Source organism: Peromyscus maniculatus, chromosome 6, assembly GCF_049852395.1.
Source record: "Peromyscus maniculatus bairdii isolate BWxNUB_F1_BW_parent chromosome 6, HU_Pman_BW_mat_3.1, whole genome shotgun sequence".
Lineage (NCBI taxonomy): Eukaryota > Metazoa > Chordata > Mammalia > Rodentia > Cricetidae > Peromyscus > Peromyscus maniculatus.
In genome coordinates, this window is record NC_134857.1 from 43,039,175 (window position 1) to 43,059,899 (window position 20,725).

Here is a 20,725-nt window from a genome sequence, read left to right on the forward strand (position 1 = left end):
TTGAACGTGAAGAGGTAGAGCTGGTGCCTACATAGACCCAAACCCCATGACCTATAGCTTTTTGCATGGGAAGGTACACTGCAGGCTACTGAAAGAGAAACAGAAACACCAACATAGCCACAAAACCTTTGATCTGTAATCTGTCCTGCTGCAAAACTCATGGGAGTAACCTACCAGTGACGGATTTGACCTAAGACCCATTCCATGAGATGGAACCTGTATCTAACATTGCTAGGGTGACTAAACACCAGAGACTAGATAGCCCAGACACGTAGAAAAAAAAACCCAAATACTACTGGTCTTAAAAAGACAATAAAATGACCCCTAATGATATTCTGCTATACTCATAGATCAGTGCCTTATTCAGTCATTATCAGAGAGGCTTCATTCTGCATCAGATGGGAACAAATGCAGAGATACACAGACAGACATTAGTCAGAGAGAGAGAGAGAGGGAGAGGGAGAGAGAGAGGGAGAGGGAGAGGGAGAGGGAGAGGGAGAGGGAGAGGGAGAGGGAGAGAGAGAGAGAGAGAGAGCCAGAGCAAGCTTGTAACACAGCTCTAAATGAGAGGTCTCCATCAAATCCCTCCCTGCTGATGTCAGGGAACTCCATGGAAGAGGAGGTGGAAGGAGTGTGGGAGCCAGAAGGGATAGAGGACACCAGAATAGATACCTCCAAATCAACTGAGCAAAGACCATGAACTCACAGAGATTAAAGCAGCATGCACAGGGCCTGCACAGGTCTAAACAAGGTCCTCTGTGTATATAGTATGGTTTTCAGTTTAGTATTTTTATGGGATTCGTGAGTATGTGAAGGAGTAGATCTCTGATTCTTGTGTCTTCTCTTTGAGCTCTTTTCCATCCATTGGTTTGCCTTGTTCAACTTCAATATGATGGGGTTTTTTTTGTTTTGTCTTATAATATTTTATTTTGTTACTATGTTTTGGTGTTATCGCTTAGAAGCATGTTCTTTTCTAATGGGATACAGGGGGTGGGAGGGTGGATTCAGATGGGAGAGGAGGTGGGGAGGAACTGGGAGGAGTAGAGGAAGGGGAAACATTAATCAGAATGTATGATATGAAAAAATAATCTATTTTAATAAAAGGTAAAAATCAAGGGTAAAAAATAAAGGAAAGAAACTCAAGATTGCTACCACGCTGTCTCCCAAGATGCCAGCATCAGTTATTACCTCCTCTATCTTTTCTTTTCCATTTTCTCTCAGGGTTTTGATTGCTTTTCCTTCAGTCTCATTTTTCATTTTGCCATGTGGTGATGTTACAAGTTTGTTGTTTAGAGCTGGAGATCTCTTCAAGACAGTTCCTGTTTTGCTAGTCTCACTTTTTCCTCAGCAGTGCCACATTTTACATTTGTTGCCACTGGCTGAGTGTTTATTTAAACGGTAATTAACTCTGTTCCTAACCTTGATCTGAAATTTAGATTAAAACCATTCTGTCAAATTCTACTTTTCAGGCTGTGAAAGCAATGTGGCCATGGAGCATCTAGAAATGCTGATAGGCTCACGATGCCGTCCACTCTTTGAAAAAGAGTTTCGAGAAATGAAGTGGCACCTCTTAGCACATGCCACACTCTTAATCCCCTGGACATTTTCACTGAACAAAATAACTTAGAATATAGTTTTCATTGCATTAAAACATCTCTCCTTTTGCAATAGAAAATGTGAATGTCTAACTGATTATCAGAGGGGGATCTGAAATGGAATTTTCTAAAGTATATTGGAAACAATATGAATATTTACTTATTTTTAAACACATCTATGAAAATATAGAAGACACCTTCACAATTGTTACATCTTTCAGAAAGTAAATACTGAGTCTGAACCTGAGGCTTCGGTACTGTGTATGCAAAAGCCTTTGCTTGCCACCTGCTAAACTGTTTTCATTTCAGTATTTGCTTCCTTTGCCAGGCATATCAAGCCTGTGATAATTAGCATCAACAGCAGAATACAGGAGGAACATAAGGCTTGTGAACAAATTACAGTTATTATAGTGTATATTGATTTTGCCGAGTGTATAAACTACAGCCTGGGTGCTTTTTAACATTAACTTGTTGTAGTTAGTTTTTATTCCTGCTTATTATATAATCTCAGGAATCTCTAAGTTTTGATCAGTATTTTAGGCTGTCTTGGCTCCTGGAAAAATTCTTGTTATAAAAGATAGATAGAGTAATTCTTCATTTGCTGTTTGATTTAGGTCCCCCTCCTTTCATCCCTCCTTCATCCTTTTATTTTTTCTTCTTTCCTTAATGATATACAAAATTTTAATTGGTATCATACACTGTCAGAGAAATCAAAGACAACATGATGGATCCAAACAAGCATCTAAGAATCCATGGAAGAGTACTCCAGGTAATGTGCTAAGAGGTAGTTCAAAGACAGAGGAAAAACTTACACTAAAGTACATTAAAGAAAGTCTAGGGCAGGGTTTCTCAACATGTGGGTTGTGACCCCTTTGTCAACTTCTATCTCCAAAAAAATTGCATTATGATTTATAACAGGAACAAAATTAGAGTTATAAAATAACAATGAGATAATTTTATGTTGGGGGTCACCACAGCATGAAGAACTGTGTTAAAGGGTCACAGTATTAGGAAGGTTGAGAACCATTGGTCTGAGGAAAGTGGTATGCTTGCTCTTTAATTCTGAACCAAACACAACCTTGAAATCTCTAGGGAGAGAGTCTCAATGAGGGATTTTCCTCATTATGTTCTCCTGTGCATATGTCTATAAAGGATTGTCTTGATTTTTAATTTATGTAGAAAGACACAACCTACAATGGGCATCAGCATAGCAAGGCTTTGGGTCCTGGATTATGAGAAGGCAAGGCAAATACCATGACAGGCTCCAAATAACTCAGTTAAGAATTAGCTCTCACAGGAGACCATTTCCTAAATATAACCCCAGACACTGAGAGCAACAATTAATAAATGGGACCTCCTGAAACTGAGAAGCTTTTGTAGAGCAAAGGATATGGTCAATAAGACAAAACGACAACATACAGAATGGGAAAAGATCTTCACCAACCCCATATCTGACAAAGGGCTGATCTCCAAAATATATAAAGAATTCAAAAAGCTAGACTTCAAAATTGAACAATCCAATTAAAAAATGCGCTACAAAGCTTAATAGCGAATTCTCAACAGAAGAATCTCAAATGGCTGAAAGACATTTACGGAATTGTTCAACATCCTTAGTCATCAGGGAAATGTAAATCAAAACAACTCTGAGACACCATTTTACACCTGTCAGAATAGCTAAAACCAAAAACACTGAAGACTGTTTATGTTGGAGAGGATGTGGAACAAGGGAAATACTCCTCCACTGTTGGTGGGAATGCAAGCTTGTACAGCCACTCTGGAAATCAGTATGGTGGTTTCTCAAAAAATTGAGAATAAGTCTTCCTGAAGACCCAGCTATCCCACTCTTGGGCATATACCCAAGGAATGCTCAATCTTACCACAAGGACACATGCTCAACTATGTTCATATCAGCATTATTTGTAATAGCCAGAACCTGGGAACAACCGAGATGCCCCTCAACTGAAAAATGGATAAAGAAAATGTGGCACATAGCACAATGGAGTACTACTCAGCAGTAAAAAAAAAAAAAAAAACAATGACATCATGAAATTTGCAGGCAAATGGATGGAACTAGAAAATATCATCCTGAGTGAGGTAACCCAGACTCAGAAGGACAAACATAGTATGTACTCACTCATAAGTGGATACTAGATGTGACAGAAGGGATGGCCAGACTGCAAGCCACAGCTCCAGAGAGGCTAGCTAACAGGGGAAGACTCTAGGAGAGACACATGGATGGCCCAGTGAAGGAGATGTGGATGAGATCTACATGAGCAGCCTGGGAGTGGCGGGTGGGGTGGTGGAGGTCGAGGAGTGGGGCATGAGAACATAGGGAAATGGGAGGGTCGAGCTGGAACAGGGACAGAGTGGGAGGGCAGGGAGGGAGATACCAGGATAGATAAGGACATCATAGGAATAGAAAGAGGCAGGGTGCTGAAGAGGCTCTCAGGAATCCAAAAGATGACCCCACCTTGGATTGCTGGCAGTGGTCTAGAGGGTGACTGGTCTATTCTGGTGACCAGTCTAGTGAATACCCTAACTGTCATCACAGAGCCTTTGTCCAGTGACTGATGGAGGCAGATGCAGAGATCCATGGCAGATGCAGGCACCAGGCTGAGCTCCAGGAATCCAATCAACGAGAGAGAGGAGGGTTCCTGCAGGTGGGGGACATCAAGATCATGATGGAAAGACGTGCAGAAATGACCAGCCACACTAGTCGACGCCCATGAACTGTAGACTATTGGCTGTGGAGTCCCCATGGGACTGGACTAGGCCCTCTGGTTATGGAAGATGGTTGTTTGGCTCAAACTATTTGGGGGGTACCCAGACAGGGGGATTGGGATCTGTCCCTAGTACATGGGCAGTCTTTTGGAAACCTGGTGACTGTGGTGTGATACCTTGCACAGCCTTGGTGCAGTGGGAAGGGGCTTGGACCTGCCTAGGCTCAGTATGTCAGGCTCTGCTGACTCCCCATGGGGAGACATTAATTTGGGGGATGTGGGGATGTGGGGTGGCTAAGGAAGGAGGGCTAGAGGGTGGGAGGAGGGAGGAGGGGGATCTGTGGGTGGTATGTAGAGTGATTAGAAAATTTCTTAATAAAGAAAAATGAAGAAAAAAAAAGAATTAGGCCTCAGTTCCTGCTTCTTGAAACTAAGCAGGCAGTTTGCAAGGAAGCCAAAGAAAGGACAATTGATCTTCAATATCCCTCAAAGTATACTAGGCTTGAGCCAGCCCCCCACAGCAGCTCAAAGGTGATGACCAAATAAGAATATAGGCTGGAACGTATCCAGGTCTGCCCCCAAACAGAAAAGCTATAGCCTTAGCCAGCCCTTGCTAGCCCTATCCAATTAGGAATGTACAAACATAATCACCACTTACTTAAGCCCATCATAGATAAAATGACCTAACTGCCCTAGGAACTCCCCTTAGCTGTGCTTAAAAAAAGCCTGCACATCTTTCTCTCATCACAATTTTGTACAGATGGTGACCCCACATGCATGCTGGTATAATAAATGCTCTTGTTGATTGCATACATGGATGGTGTTCCTTTGTGGGACTTCTCCAGGACCCTAACAGATTATATAGAGTGCTAGCTGAATATATATAGGCAAGCAGCCAACATAGGTACCTTCATTTCTTTCTGCTCTTGACCATGGACATGATGTGATCAACTACTTGGTATTGTGCCTTGGCTTCCCTGAAAAGATGGACTGTAACCTGAATTATGAGCTAAAAGAAACCTTCCTCCCATAAGTTGCTTTTGGTCGTAGTATTTTACTACAACAATGGAAATGAGAGCAGGAGAGAAAAGATAGAGAGAGGTCGCTGATTCCAAGGGAAATGGAAAAGAGCTTTGATGTGAGTTTATCACTGTTAGAACAGTCTACCCAACATCATTGTTTGTTGGTGGTTTTCACATTTTGTACAACTCCTTAAACATGGTCATGTTCACAAAAGTCAAGGAGAACATTGTTCTATTCCTTCCAAAATTGTACAATAAATAGGCCTGAAATTTTTATAGTCAGAATATGATTATCATCTACACATAGATCCTATAAACTTTAATGATAATTTTTACCTTAATTTGATTGGATTTGTTGAGGACATTATGTTAAATTCCCACATTTTTTACTATCAAATACATATTTACTACTACATGTATAAATGATTAAAATAGTTTTAAATGCATATAGGAAATATGAAAATACATTTTTTTAAATTTGAAATACTAAATTATTAATTTATTCATCTTGTTTCAAATATAAAAGATTGTAATTTCTAAATATACTTGCTCTCTATGAAATTCACATTTCATCTTAACCTATATACTATCATCCTTCTTATTTTCTCCAGTGTTGTTGTCAGGAAAGGATGGAGTTATTCTTATCTGGTTTTGATCTTATTCTCCTGCTTGCCTACCAGTGGATGTTATTGTAACCCCAAATAAGTACAATTTTGGAAATCACTTTTGAAATAAAACTGAGCTGCCTTCCAATGGGTTAAAAATATTTAAGCAAGTTAATTGTTTTAGGTGTTTCTAAACAATAGCAATGGGTGAACTATAACAGTGTAAGGCATATTTATTGGTTATTAGAAGATAAGGGTTAGCACTGGGCATATGGGGATGATGTGCAAATGATAGTTCTTGCCCTGATGGAGGTGACAGTTCAGGTGAAGAGGAAGACACAAAGGGAACAATATGTGAGATGTGTCACTGCCGATGAAGATGAGGTGTCTAGTAAGGACTGGCACCAATGTCAGTGTGGGGCATTATTGGAAATTCTTTTGGTATCTAATGGTACCACCTGATAAGCCTGTGTATCTAGACAATGAAATGAGAAGCTTATCCCAGTTACAGGAGTCTAGTTTGCCTAAGGAACAGAGGAAAGAAATAGAAGATACAAGAAGACGTCAACAAATTTAGTATTATCATCACATTAAAAATGTGAGTTGGAGACAGAAATATGGTGAAATTTAAAAGGAGAGGCTGGAATTATTATGGAATCATCTTGAGCCCCAACAGAGTTTATACTTTTAGAAAGGGACTATAGCCAGAATACTTTGGCTACTACTGGAAGAAGACTGCTGATGGTGAAGCTGGAATGAGGGAAAAAGCTATTGTTTGTGAGATGATAGATTAAGATAATGAACTTGAAATTTGGGGTTATTCTTTAAGAAAAGAATAAAAATTTTAAAATACTTAGTGAAGTGGATGATAAACGGTGCTGGTTATGACGCTGGTTACTGTGCGAAAAGGTCACGTTCCATGGCCATGCTACCTGGTAGCAGAGAGCTTTATTAGGAGGAAGGGGTTGGGGAGAAGAACCAGGCCTGGGAAAGAGCACATGTGGAGGGCAGAGAGAAAGATGGGGGGGGGCAGTAGAACAGAGAGAGAGGGTTTGTACCTGTGTCTGGCTTTTTAAGGGTTCCTGGTGAACATGCATAGGCAGGCTTACAAACGTACACCACACATGTGCTGATTGTGTGATCATGCCCTGAGCACATAGTCACCAGCACACACTAATGACATAAGACCAAGACCCCTTGCTTAACTCCTGAACTGCACATGTGCGGTCATACAGCTGGAGTAAGGGCAGAATTCTAACACTTAGTAGGGAAATCACCAAAGAAAGAAGATATGGAAAAATGATTCTAAGTATGATCTAAGATTTAAGATCACATCTGTGAAAGAAAGGAGAGAAGGAAAGATAGGTTTAAAAAAAAAGTTTAGACTGAGGGATATTTCAAGAAAGCTTTATCTAGGCCAGGTGATTTTCCAAACCGAAATTGCCTATTAGAGGAGCCACTGCATCTGCATTAATGAGCATGGTCTATAAGGAGCATGGCATTTGCAAAATGTGGTGGTGAATTCAGTAAAGTGGCATTAAGACTGCCAGTCAATTTTATATAAATTGCACATCTGAGAAATGCATGTCCACTGATGTTGTAAGGATGGAAGACAGCATCCAAGGAGGTATCAAAACACTCAGGGAAATTTTTCAGTTTATCTCATGTGGAGGAGGAAGATAAACAGAATACAGAATTGCTCTAAAGTTTCTAGGCAGTGTGGTAGAATGCAACATGCTGGGTGGAGAGAAAATAATAAATTTAATAAAACTGAAGGACTTATGAGATAAAATAAAAAAAGAACAAAATAAGGACTTCTTCACTTGGGAAATTCATATCAGCCAGTTAGGAGCTAACTTTTCTACAGATACCCATTTGACGTAAGCAGGCATCTTTCATTAAAAACTAAATAAAACAATTTCCTTGTTTCAGATTTTCTCCATATTGAACAGTTTTAGTAAGTAAGTAAAAATGATTATAGTAATACTTTGTATCTGATTAAACTTTAAAATTTGTATATAAATGAGTTAAAGAAGGTGTATTTTTCATTTAGCCTGCTCCCCAACTGTCTAATTCCTGTCACATGTACAACAGAAAGGAAACTCGTGAGACTGGGCAATAAGGTGTTTGTCATGACTGGATTCTCTGTATCCACAGAAACAGGGGTTAGGGGTGATTCAAACTGTCCTCGGTTCCTAAGAGAGCTAGTCATGTTATTTGTGAAACATTAAGTGACAATTAATTGAATTCCTCAGTCAAGACATATATATGAAATTCTACAGTGAAGATATTAAATCTGGGACCAAGATAGCTCGGGTGCTAAAGGCACTTGATGTACAAGCCTGATGACGTGAGTTGAATCCTCAGAGTCCATGTTAAGGTGAAAAGAGAGAACTAATTGTATCAAGTTGTTCTTTGGTGTTCACATGTATATACACTTAACATAATAATAATGATAAATTCACTCGTTAAAATACATCAAAGCCATTTTTGAGCCATGATTAGGGTTGCTTATAGGTATTTATAGTCATAAATATGTGATTAAGTTTATCTACAAACATTGTTTTTTAAAATAGAATGCTCAATAGAATAAATGCCCAACATTATTTAACTTGATAATTATTTTGTTTGGGTCATAAGTGCTGTTTTTAGGTATTTTCTTTGTTTCTGTCTGTTCTTTTTTCTTTCTTTAGACCACTGTAGTAACTGTGGGCAGTATGCTTTTCCAGCAGAGGTCAGTGTTTGCATTAGGTCAGATTGTCTCCAGCATGGGGACTTACCTTAGTAGTCATAAGAGTATGTGAAAATGATAATTCTTGGGAAGCATGCAAAGACATTCTGAAAAATTCTGTTCTTTCAGGCAATGTATCTCAGAGCTATGGTTTCACCATTGTGTGTGTGTGTGTGTGTGTGTGTGTGTGTGTGTGTGTGTTACATGTATAGAATGCTCATGATGGATCCAAATAAGTATCTAAGAATCCCCAGAAGAGTGCTCAAGGTATACATGCTAAGAACTACTTTAAACACAGATGAAAACTTACACTAAAATCCTTTAAAGAAGGTCTAGGAAAAATAGCATGTTTAAGCTTTAATCTTGAACCTAACACAGCCTGGAATCCTCTATCGGAGAGAGTATCAATGAGGAAGTTTCTACATTGGGTTAGCCTGTGGATATGTCTGTATATATGTGTGTGTGTGTATGTGTGTATATATATCATCAGCAATATTTAGATCCTTTCACCCTAAAAGATTGTCTTGATTGTTCATTTATGTAGGAATACCCTACCTACATGTGGGCATTGCATGGGTAACAAAATGCTATTGTTCTTAGCAGAGGAATACAAAAGACCTATCTTCAGTATTTGTTGATTTAGAATGGTTACTAATAGATAAAGATTCCACTGCTCCAGGATAGTCTTTTTGCCCCAGGACCCCTTTTTCCTACTGTAGCCCTTCTTTCCTTTACAGATTATACATTGGAATTGTACAAGAAGACTTTTAGGATCCCAATGATGTGCCAGCAGTTCCATTAAAATGAGAAAAAGCACAAACTTGCCTTTTTTTTCCAACCAGGAAAATGTATTTGGTTCTTGGGCTGGAAGTTCTTAGCTTTTCCCAAGGGAAAAGACTTTTAGGTTAGATACTGAAGTCTTGGGCTGCGTTCAAGTTGTTGATGGCTTCATAATGAGTATATGGCATCTGAGGGTACTGGATACTTGTGGTGCCTAGACATGTAATGCTGACAAAACACTCATACACATAAAAGAAAATCAATAAACCTTTCAAAAAATTTCAACATTTTATACAATATATTTTAATCACACACCACCTCCCTCAACCCCTCCCAGATCCTCCCCACCTCCCTGCACATCAACTTCAGGTTGTTTCTCTCTCTCTCTCTGAAAAGAACAGCTCAGAAAACAAACAAACAAAAATCAAAAGGAACTAATTTAAACCAATAAAATAAAAACCATCAAAGCAAAACAAAAAATCAAAACATCTCTTAACCTCATCATAGAAACTTCTTTTTGCAATAGATGATAATTAACAGAGACCCATGTGAAAAGTTTCTGCAACCTGATAAATCTCTCCATCCCATGCAGCTATCCAAATCAGACCAAATAAAACTGAATTAGAAAAAGACCAAGTTTAATGGGTAAAATTCTCCGGATGATTTTCTGGCCCCCAGAGAGGAGATGGGAAAGATAGACTGAAAAGCCACTTGTCTGTTTTCTGGGGTGTAGATTAAATACCCATTGGGAGTGGTCTTAAGCATCTCTTGGGGAGGAGCCATGTTTGGCAGGCTTTCTGAGATGAGGCAGAATTTTGGGAGAGAGAGATGGGAGAGGGGAATTGAGGTGGAGCTTCCACTAGAACATTCCAGACTCTTTGGGTGTATGGATGTGGGGTGGGGGGAGCAGGGCTGAGGTGGAGCTTCCACCAGCACACCATACTGGACAATGTGGTGAGAGTGAGAGACTTTAGGGTGAAAGGGTCTGAATATTGCTAATGAAGACCCCAGACTCAAACAATAGGCAAAAACAAAGAGCGTTTATTCTGCAAAATTAACCAGCTTACGGGTCAACCACTTGTACAAAATGGTGACCTCTAGAGAAGCACTCAGCCTCTTTTAAGCATAGCTAGGGGAATTCCAGGAACAGCTAAGTCATCAAAAACATGATCGGTTAGATAAGCAGCAGTGCATTTCTGATTGGCTGAGGTTTTAGCTTTTCCATCTTTGGACATGCTTGGGCAAGTCTGGGCATGTTTCAGGTGGATTACAAGGAACTGTCCTTTTTGGTCATTGAGATACTATGGGAGCTGACTCAGCCCTTGTACATACTCTCTCCCTCTCCCTCATCCCTACTGTCTGGGTGTTGTTGACTAAAGGCCCTTTGTTTGAAGTAAGCCTGGTTTGCTCTTAAGAAACTGAAACTTAGATCGGATTGTAAAATGGCGGATGTTTAGACCTCACAAGAGCACTCAGTCCTGAAACGGACATCTTTATCTAACCCTTCCCCTCAAGGACCAGGGAACTATGGGAAAAGGAAGCAGAAAGATTGTAAGAGCCAGAAGTAGAGGATGATTACAAGGAAAGAGTATCAGCCAGATACTCATGAGAGGACTGATGCTCTCATGAACTCATGAGACCATAACAGTGCACACAAAAACCTATGCAGGTTCAAGTCAGACAGAATTATGGTGCTGCGAAAGGGAAGCATACATTCCTAACCAAGAAGCTATTTGCAATCGATACCTATTGGTAAAGGGAAAACCTGTTTTCTAGAGAGTGTGTCACTGGGTATAACAACTACACTTCAGGGCAGGTCCTATGCCCAGGAGTAGTTGGTCAAAATAAATAAATCTTAACAAAGAAAAACAAAACAACAACAAAAAAACTTGCATAAGGAGCCTTAGGGTGGCCATTTCCTACATACTGATTGAGTTTTTGCAAGCTTTCTGTCCAGAGAGGTGGACACGGAGGCTATTTTTCAGGAAGCAGTTTTATTTTAACTTTATTTTTTTTTTTTTGGAGGAAAGGGTTTATTTCAGCTGATAGGTTATAAGCCATCATTGAGAGAAGTAAGATTAGGAATTAAAGCAGGAACTTTTAGGTAGACACATAGCATTACCTCTAACCAAGGAACTCAGTCATAGCTACAGTAGGAACCATGAAGTATTCTGCTTTCTGACAGGTTCACAGATACACTTCTATTCATCTACCTTCCTTATACAGTTCAGAAGCACTGATTGTATACAGTAGGCTGGATCCTCCTTTATAAATCAACAATCACGATATCCCTCTTACCCAGAGCTGTCCACAGGCCAACCTAACTTACAACATTTCTCAACTGAGGCTCTTCACTCAGCTTATCTTTAAGCTGTGTTAAGTCGACAGTTAAAGCTAACCAAGATCAGCTATTTTTAAACAAAGAGTCTGGAACATCAAGTACAATCATATTGTTGTATAATGATCATTACTATCCATATTTAGAAACTACCCACCATCGCAACAGTTCTATTTTATTCTAGTTTCAGTAGTTCCTTTTTTGAGACAGGATGCCATATAGCCCAGATGATCCTGGAATGTAATATGTAGCTAAGGAGGGCACATGTTGCAATCACAGTATTTGGAAGATGGAGGCAGGATGTAGACAAATCTAAAATGGTCTTATTAATAAAAACAAATGCAGAGCCAGGTATTGGGGTGATCAATGAAAAATCAGAGAAACAGAACACACCACAATTAACCTCACCTCACCAATTCCTCAGCTGGTCTTGTTTCCTCAAACTGGAAGCCTTTGTGTCCTCATCTGAATGGATCTCAGCTGTACTGCTGCTTAAAAGCCTAAAAGCTTAAAAGGGGTTCTAGTTTCTGATCCTCATGCCTTATATACCTTTCTGCTCCCTGCCATCACTTCCTGGGAATAAAGGTGTGTGTCACCATACCTGGCTGTTTCCAGTGTGGCTTTGAACTTACAGAGATCCAGATGGATCCAGATGGATCTCTGCCTCTGGAATGCTAGGATTAAAGGTGTGTGTGTGCCACCACTTCCTGGCCTCTATCTGTATCTAGTGGCTGTTCTGTTCTCTGACCCCAGATAAGTTTATTAGGGTGCAAAATATAATGAGGGACACAATATCACCACAGCAGGAAGAACAAGAGCTCTTATTGTGTGTTAACACAGACTCCACAGAATAATCCCCCAAAAGCTGAGCTCTAAGTTCAATCAGGCAATGTCATTATATATATATATATATATATATATATATATATATATATATGAATGTATTACTTCTTTGTGTCTGTTATGCAGTGACATATACTCTGACTTGATTTTTTTAAACAACTAGGCTAGGTTATTCTATGGCTATAATTTGAAGGGAGGAGCAGGAAGGGGTGGGTAAATGTCAAAGCTGTATGTCCAGGCAAGGGCACTAACTAGACCTCATAGTTGTTTGTTTCTCATCCTTGGTGTTTTGGACTTTTGACGCAGGGAAGCAGGCCTCTTCATGATAATAGTTCCTGGTGGTGTGATTGTAGCTTAGGACAAAGCCAATAATCATCAATCAGCCACCTTGTTTTAAACTGGGATCCAGCATAAATGTCTTATTCCTGTGGGAAGAGGAAGTAAAGAAGCAGGAGAGAGCATCAAATGGTTTTTTAATTTGGGCAGGAGAAATGATGTCTTTCTGTTGGGAGCATGCAAGATCTTATATAAAGTTTGGGATTAGAATAATCTGGAGAAGCTAGAGCAGAGACTGTTTCAGAACACCTGAGTCAATAGTCACTAGGGTGACATTCATTCCTGTCTTGTGAAGAGAAGTTAGGGATCTTCGAATGAGTCACAGCTTATGTATTATTCTCTGAGTGTTCATGTGATTCTCTTGGTTGGAGTTCACTGCTTTCATACTGGAGATATGAAGCCAGCTGTCAACTCCCCCCAAGTTTGACAGTCATGGTTGTGCTTAGGATGACCTGGTAAGGTCTCTTCACCAAGCATCTCATGGTTCTGTGGCTCCTTCTTCCCACAACACCAGAAGGACCCAGCCCCCAGTATCTACACTCTTTGTGGTTCTATCTTTTTGTCTGGGTATAAACTTGTTCCCATATTCCTGTAGGGCTCACTGGATTTATTCCAGTTTTATTATGCATTGAGTCCTCTGATTGGCCTCAGAGTCTGACAGCAGATTTAGTGCAAGAAAGGTCTTCTGTGCAATATATTGCAGGGGTTGAACTTGACCTAGATTTTGTTGTGGTTCTGTCTTTTAGGCAATGGGTAAAATTTTTTAGATGTTTTCTAGCAATATTTTGCTGTGATCTATTTACTAGTTTGGTTAGTGTTTTCTAATTTGCCTGAAGACTTTGGCCTCCAAGCAGAATGCAGATGATATTTCATGCCTAGGGACCTATGTTCACATGGCATCATATGTGATATAACGGATGGTCTGTTGTCACTCAGAAATAAGCAGGGGAGGTCAAATCTTGGGATAGTTTCCCTTTGTGGGGAGCTTTGCCACTTCAGTGGCCTTTACAACCCTTCTGGGGAAAATTTTTGTTTGTCCACAAACCAAACATAATCTGAAACTGACACAAGGAAGCAATATGAGCATAGTCTAATTACCACTCTTCCTAGATTAGTGCATCTCCTCTGGAATGATTCAGAGACTGGGGGATGGAGATGCCCAGAGTTGTTAGGAACACAGAGTGCGGGGCCTGACACACATTCTTTACTGTGACATTTAGTCCCTGCTTTAGGAACAGTTAAATTGTCTTTTCCAGGGTGGCATCCCTTCTCACATGTGATTTGACCTATATTTCTTGTATTATTTTCCACTGTAGTGTCTGAGATAACAATATTTTATTCCCCACATAGACCTATGTCTTCTTTTGGTTGTGTCCCCATTCTAAAGTCTATATGTCATTGGAATATATACTTTGGTTTTAATTCTCTATCTTTAAGGAGAGCAGTGCTAACTACCAAGAGGCCTCTAGGGTTGTCTTTATTGCCTCTTATTCTGCCAGCCAGCCTATTTTCTTGGGCACCATCATACATGTCCTTCTGAAAGCCCTGTAGTGAAGGAGACTGCCACTTATTAGGCAGTTGAAAAGCTTCCAATACATTTATATGTTGCTGGAGGGCTTCTCTCCAAGTTCCACCAAGCCCCGCAGTCCCACAATCCACGTATAAAATAATCACTCAGATGCTTATATTACTTATAAACTGTATGGCCATGGCAGGCTTCTTGCTAACTGTTCTTATATATTAAATTAACCCATTTCTATAAATCTATACCTTGCCACGAGGCTGGTGGCTTACCGGTGTCTTTACATGTTGCTTGTCCTGGCGGTGGCTGCAGTGTCTCTCCCTCCTTCTTCCTGTTTCCCCAATTCTCCTCTCTCCTTGTCCCGCCTATACTTCCTGTCTGGTCACTGGCCATCAGTGTTTTATTTATATAGAGTGATATCCACAGCATTTATAGTCTCTTATTTATGTACTATGGGCATATTATTGCCTATTAGTAGACCTCTCTTTTTAAGATAGTAGCATAGGCATGTAAAACCATTAAGACTTACTTCTAATCAGTATAGATATAAATCCTCCTTTTTTTCCCAAAGTGAGTTCCCTGTTTGTGGCTATTAGTTCAGGTTTTGGGCCTGAAGTGCTGTGTGACCCTGAAAATGTGATTCATATTTGTCCAGAGTCTTTGCTGTAGAGAAAAGTGTGTGAAAGAAGTATGAGAGACGTAAAAAGAAGTGTAAGAGAAGTATGAAGAGATGTAGTTGAGTGGGTAGAGAGATATAGAAGATGTAGCTGTATAGAATAGACATGTGTGTGTAAGGCAGAAATATGTGTGTAGAGGAGAGTGAGTGAGAGACTGAGTAAAGAGCAAGTGAATGATGTAATAGTGTGTGAAGGAATGTAGCAGAGTAGAGAGAAGAAATGTGTATAGAGAAGAGATATGAAGCTGTATAAAAAGAGATGTAACTGGCTGTGCAGGAGAGAAATGTATGTATGTAAAGAGAGGTATGTAACTGTATGTAAAGAATGTGTGTAGAGACAGAGGGATTTTCAGAGAGAGGATTTTTTTAAGATGAAGTAAAAGAAAAAGTTGCCATCAGAAAGTGTGTGCTTCTTTATTTTTTTTACCCCTTAGATAGAAAAGTTTAGTTCTTGCCACATTTGTGGATTTTGTTGCATACCCTGGATGCGATCTTGGAACTGGCTCTCGCAAAGGCCACCAGCATGATAGTGTCTTCAGTTTCTTTCTTCAGAGACTTGAAGTTTTTATCATACAAGTCTTTTACTTGCTTGGTTAGAGCTACTCCAAATAATTTTATATTATTTGTGACTATTGAAAAGGGTGTTTTTCCCCCCGATTTCTTTCTCAGTCCAATTGTCGTTTGCATACACAGGAGAGCTACTGATGTTTTGGAGTTAGTCTTGAATCCAGGCACTTCCCTAAAGATGTGTATCAGCTGTGGGAGTGCCCTCCTATAAATTTTTGGGGATGCTTATGTATACTACCATATCATCTGTGAATAGATACTTTGACTTCTTCCTTTCCAATTTGTATCCCCTTTATCTCCTTCAGTTGTCCTATAGCTCATGCTAGAACTTCAAGTACTGTATAGAGTAGATACGGGGAGAGTGGACAGCCTAGACTTGTTCCTGATAGTAGTGGAAATGTTTTGAATTTCTCTCCATTTAATTTAATGTTAGCTCTAGGCTTGTTTTAAATTGCCTTTATTATGGTTAGGTGAACCCATTTATCTATAATCTCTCCAAGACCTTTATCATGAAGGAATCTTGGATTTTGTCAAAGGCTTTTTCAGCATCTAATGAGATGATCATGTGGGTTTTTTTTTCTTTTAGTTTGTTTATATAGTGGATTACTCTGACTGACTTTTGTATGTTGAAACATACACCTCTGGGATGAATCCTACTGACCATGTGGAAAATCTTTTTTTGTGTGTGTTCTTGTATTCAGTTTGTGAGTATTTTATTAAATACTTTTGCATTTATGTTCATGAGGGAAATTTGTCTGTAATTCTCTTTGTCTAGTCTTTGTGTGGTTTTGGTATCAGACTATGGCCTCATAAAATAAACTGGGCTATGTTCCTTCTGTTTCAATTTTGTGGAATATTTTGAGGAGTATTGGTATTAGCTCTACTTTGAAAGTCTGGTAGAAGCCTGTGCTAAAACCATCTGGCCCTGGGCTATTTTTGGTTGGGAGAATTTTAATGACAGCTTCTATTTCCCTAGGTCTATTTAAATTGTTTATCTGTTCTTAATTTAATTTTGGTAAGTGATATCTGTTGAGAAAATTATCCATTTAAAAAAATATTTAACAAATAACTAGAGTACAGATTTTTAAAGTAGGACTTAATGATACTTTGGATTTCCTCAATCTGTTGTTATATCCCCCCTTTTCATTTCTGATTTTGGTGATTTGGATATTCTCTCCTTGTCTTTTAGTTTGGATAAGGGTCTGTCTATCTTGTTGATCTTTGTTTTACTGTTTCTTTGTGTTGTTCTCTTTATTTCTATTTCATGGATTTCAGCCCTCAGTTGGATTATTTCCTGCTGTCTACTCTTCTTGGGTATGCTTGCTTCTTTTTGTTCTAGAGCTTTCTGGTGTGCTGTTAAGTTGCTAGAATAAAATCTCTCCAATTTTTTTTATGCAGGCACTTAGTGCTATGAGCTTTCCTCTTAGCACTACTTTCATCGTGTCCCATAAGTTTGGGTATATTGTGTTTTCATTTCCATTGAATTCTAGGAAGTCTTTAATTTCTTTATTTCTGCCATGACCCAGTGGTAATTCAGTAGACAGTTGCTCAGTTTCCATGAGTTTATAAGCTTTCTGTTGTTGTTGAAATCCATTTTTAATCCATGGTGGTCTGATAGAATTTCATGGATTATTTCCATTTTCTTGTATCTGTTGAGACTTGTTCTGGGACTGAGTATGTGGTCAGTGTTGGAGAATGTGAAATGCTGAGAAGAAGATGTATTCTTTCATGTTTATGTGAAATTTTCTGTAGATATCTGTTAGTTTCATAATATCTGTTAGGTCCAGTATTTTTCTATTTAGTTTTGTCTAGATGATGTGTCCATTGGTGAGAGTGGATATTAAAGTCTCCAACAATTAATGTATGAGGTTAGATGTGTGATTTAAGAGTTAATAATATTTCTTTACAAATGTGGGTGCCCTTGCATTTGGAGGTTTAGATTTTGAGAACTGAAAGATTATCTTGGTGGATTTTGCCTTTGATGAGTGTGAAGTGTCTTTCCCTATCTCTTTTGATTAATTTTGGTTTGAAGTCTATTTTGTTAGATATTAAAATGGGTAAACCAGCTTGTTTCTTTGATCCAGTTGCTTGGAAAATCTATCCCTTTACTCCTAGGTAATGTTTAGCTTTGATGTTGAGGTGTATTTCTTGGATGCAGCAGAAGGATGGATCCTGTTTTCCATCCATTCGGTTACTTTGTGTCTTTTTATTAGGTAATTTAGTCCATTGATGTTGATAGATATCAATGAATAAAATTGTTAATTCCTTATATTTTGTTGTTGTTGGTGGTGGATTTGTGTGTATGTTTCCCTTCTTTTGATTTTATTGGTGTGAGATTATTTATTTCCTGTGTTTTCCGGAGAGTAGTTAACCTCCTTAGGTTGGAATTTCCTTCTAGTACTTCTATAAGGCTGGATTTGTGGTTAGATATTATTTAAATTTGACTTTATCATGAAATAACTTATTTTCTCCATCTATGCTGATTGGAAGTTTAGTCTGGGATGACATCTGTGGTACCTTAGAGTCGGTAGCACATCTGTCCAGTCCCTTCTGGCTTTTAGAGTTAGTTTCCATTGAAAACTTGGATGCCATTTAATAGGTCTGCCTTTATATGTTTCTTGACCCTTTTCCCTTATAATTTTTAATAAATATTCTTTCTTTGTTATGTATGTTTAGTGTTTTGATTATTATTCGGTGAGTGGACTTCCTTTTCTGGTTCAATCTATCTGGTGTTCTGTAAGCTTCTGATATCTTTATAGACATCTTTTCCTTTAGGTGAGGAAAGTTTTCTTCTATTATTTTGTTGAAAATATTTTTTGGATCTTTGAACTGGGCTTCTTTTGTTTCTATTATTTTTAGGTTTGGTATTTTCATAATGTGTCAGATTTCCTGGATTTTTTTTAAAATCAGGAATTGTTTAGATTTAACATTTTCATTGACTGATGATATATCTATTTCTTTCATCATAGCCTCAATGCCTGAGATTCTGTTTTCCATCTTTTGTATTCTGTTGGTGAAGTTTGAATATGTAGTTCCTGTTTGCTTACCTTGAATTCCCTTTTGCAAAATTCCCTCAGTTTGTGTTTACTTTATTGCATCTATTTCAACTTTTGGGTCTTGAAGAGTTTTATTTGTTTCCTTCAACTGTTTGCTTTTGCTTGATTTTCTTGGCTTTCTTTAAGGGATTTATTCATTTCTTCCATTTTTTTTCTTTTCCTATATTTCTTTAAGTGATTCATTCATTTCCTATTTAAGGACCTTTATAAAATGGATTTTAAGATTTTCTTCTGCTTCAGCTGTATTGGTATATTTGGAGCTTGCTATAGTGGAATAACTGGGTTCTGGTGGTGACATATTGTCCTGGCTGTTTTTTATTGTGTTCTAACACTAGAACCTAGGCATCTGACTTTGGGGTGATTTTAGGTCTAGGTGCTCATTTTTGAGTTTGTCTTTGTAGGATGGGTATTTTGTTCTTTGGTCTCTGTTTCCTCTCTGGTCTTCTGGCCTGAGTTGGGGTCTGGACTTCTGATGGTTTGGGTGGCCTCTGGTCAAGCAGGGGATTTCTGCCTGAGTTGGGGGCTTCAGTTATAGTGGCCTGGGCATGGCCTCTTGTCCAGCAGGTGGTCCTTTGATGAAGCAGCGGATCTGGTGGTGGGCATGGCCTCTGTTGAAGCAGAGGCCCTCAGCCCCAACTGTGGGCTAGGGTTCTGATGTTGTGGCCTCAAGGTTTCTGGCAGCAGGCATGGCCTCAGGGCCCATGAGTTTTTAATATCTGATGCTTTTCATGGTGGTACCTGAGTGGATGAGTATGGTCAACAGTACCTCAAAGGCAACCACAATTATTTGGGTCCCTTTCTCTTCTCTCCTCTTTTCCCAGTGACCTCTGTCATATCCTTTGTGTGTGTGTGTGTGTGTGTGTGTGTGTGTGTGTGTGTGTGTGTGTGGTTGTTGAATACCATAAAAACAGACACTAACAGTTGAGTTTGTAGTGTATGAGATCCACACTGTAGGTTTTGAAGCTTTACATGAATGTCACAAGCTGACTCACTGAAAATTGTTGACCTAAAAGAGCCTATATCCCAGATGACAAGGTATCCAGGTTGGTGAATTTCTTGGAAACTTCAATTAAATTGTTGAAATATAAGGCAGGTTTTCTTCCCTTTCTTGTATGATCTTTCTGATCTTTTTTATAGTTAACATGTTCCTTTATGTAAGTTTTCATTCTAACACTAAGGCTTTCTATCATTATCCTACACCTATAGTTAACTGTTGAGTGTTATAATTGCAGTCACTGGGTTACTTAGACTAAATATCTCATCATCATGCTTTTTAGCGCTCTCTGGAGACTCTGTTTTTTTTTTTCCAGAAGAGTACAATAGGTAACTTAGAGGACTACATACAAGTTTTTTTTAACATAAGTTCATAGGTATTAATATTAAAGTCAGAAATGTACTGGGATATTGGAATGGGTCTTCTGAGAAGCTTCCCAACTTCTTCTTGCATTGTGGGAAGTTTGTAATTGAGAAAGAACATAGACTTGGATTTTCTCTTTGTGTGTTTCAGGAGTAGAACAGTCAGTCAGAGGCTCCACTCCTAGTACATTCTGTTGGCTTATTTGCATTTTTTTCTGGTGACTTGTAAATGGAGGAATGTGGAAGTAGAGAAGGAGGGGATATTTCATCTGAGTCATGGTGCTCATTGTTTCTTGTTTGAAAAGCAGGGTTTGGACAAAAACAGAGTTCATCTAAGGTATCATAGGTTTTCTTTTATTTTTTTCTCTTTGAAAAGCCCTGTTTTCTGGAAAAGAACCATGAAACTCTATAATAAAGCACTTCAGAACATTTTTCTTGATGCCTACAAAGTAGAGTGAGCTGTTGGACAATATTATAATTTAAGTTTCTGTACTTTTGCCATCATCCAAGCCAGAAAAAAAGTTAAAATAAAATATTAGCTTCATTTTCTTCAGACTCTTAAGATCAATCTTACCCCA